The 1873-nt window shown below is 31.8% G+C and overlaps 1 non-coding gene across 1 annotated transcript; it reads left to right on the top strand.

Annotated features, from left to right (window-relative positions):
- Window positions 1-221: 221 nt before the first annotated feature.
- On the top strand, window positions 222-1399 carry LOC107823248 (uncharacterized). The gene is made up of 3 exons (XR_012699837.1): window positions 222-357; window positions 467-525; window positions 859-1399. It is a non-coding gene; the product is annotated as an uncharacterized LOC107823248 (transcript).
- The last annotated feature ends 474 nt before the right edge of the window (window positions 1400-1873 follow it).

Raw genomic sequence — 1873 nt, 5'->3', positions numbered from 1 at the left:
TTTATAATTGGAATGCATGCAAATTAACTTGGTCCCCTTTGTAAATGTACGTACTTAATTTGTTAACGTGAATTTGAAGTTTTAAATTTGGAGCCCTAGTCTTCTGCATTAACTTGGGATTTGCGAAACGTGGAAGTTTTTGGTATTTACAACATATGTTTGACTTCTGTACTCTCCCTATAAAGATCACTTTGTATTCTTGCATTCATTCTTTGTCTTTAGATGCTTGAAAAAAACAGACATACCCCAAATAAAGAAGAAGAAGAAGAAGAAGAATGCTGCCTATTAGAATTTTATGCTTACTAGTACTCCTAATCTTAATTGCTCATATTCTCCCAAGCACGAGTTCTTACCAAGGTATAAATGTTTTTCTTTCATTATTTCATTTTGGATGTTCTACTCTTGAGAACTAAAATGTATTACTAGAAATCTATACTTCTAGGATTTAATAGCCTATATTTTGCAGGAGATTTGAGTATAGGTCGTGGTGCAAATAAAAGACGCAATTCAGCACCAAATAGAGAGGTTTTGTTTGTAATGAAACATTCATTTCGTTTAATTTGATTCCTTTCCCTATTCATATAAAGTTTTGACGTGTACACAGATAGTAAAAAGTTTTTGTACAATGTATTTTGATCTGTTATAACATGTAACCTGTCTTATTTTCCATGTTAGTCCCATTTCTTATAGATGAACATCTGTAATTATCTTTTAGGTAATCTAGCAATGTAACTTTTTCTTACATTATCCGTGAATATATACAGGTTAATTATAAATATTGATATATTTTCAGTTTACACATTTTTAGATTACACAGTTTATGATTTTATAATTTGTTATTTATTTTGGATATCATAGGCAAATACTGGTGGAGAACATGAAGCAGCTGTGATAAGAGGAAATAAAATGAAAGGATCCCAAAAGGCATATACAGGAAAATTCATGAAAGAAGATATTAATATAGTAGCAACCAAGCAAGAGAGGGTGGGTTTAAATGTAAACGTAAAAGGTGAACAAATTATGAGCAGACGTCCACTTTCGCAATCTGGAGGGAAGAAAGAAAGGGCTGAATTTGTTGCATTTACAGCAGATTATAAATCACCAAGGCATCACCCTCCAAGACACAACTGAAAACCAATTAAAGATCGATCAGTTCAACACTACTTTTGCAGCTTTTTTATGTTAAGTCTTTTCTTTAATATCTTTCAGCTTATACAATTAGTGCATTTTATGTATTTTTATTTGTGGCATGCAACAACTACGGATGCTTTTATTAAATATCGAGCAGTATAATGAAGGAATATATGTACTCAGGATTTTCAATCCTATGTTCATTCAGATATTCATGTTTTGTAATTCGGAGAACTGATTGATGGATTGAATCTTATGTCGTATAATAATGTAATTATGATTTTGCATAATAGATGTCTCCCTATTCTACTTGTAATGTGTTCCGGTCTACCACTTGAATTTAAGGCTGTTTACCTCGAAAGTACGAGTAACAATTAAACTTGATTTATGGTTTTAAAAAATACGTGATTTAGTTCAATACTAATTAATAACCAAGAAATCTAGAGTATAAATGAAGGAAGTAAGTAAAACAAAAACTAGTATTTAAGCCAGTCTCGACCTCGAGCCAAAGTGACCTCGAGGTGAATCAAGAACAGTAAAGCAAGAATAATAAAGCTAAAAGACAAATCTAATGAACAATGAGGGAGAACGTAAGAGAGTATATTCTTTGCCAATGATTGATGATGTTTACAAACGATTGGGTCCCCTTTATATAATAGGGGAACCCTAAATAAGGTACATTTCTATTTACATTAAAGAATCTTATTGGGACAGTTGTCTAACCGCCTAGTACGAATTCGTA

The sequence above is a fragment of the Nicotiana tabacum genome, chromosome 16, assembly GCF_000715075.1.
Source record: "Nicotiana tabacum cultivar K326 chromosome 16, ASM71507v2, whole genome shotgun sequence".
Classification (NCBI taxonomy): domain Eukaryota; kingdom Viridiplantae; phylum Streptophyta; class Magnoliopsida; order Solanales; family Solanaceae; genus Nicotiana; species Nicotiana tabacum.
The sequence above is the reverse complement of the archived record's forward strand: the minus strand, read 5'-3'. Positions and strand labels throughout refer to the sequence as shown.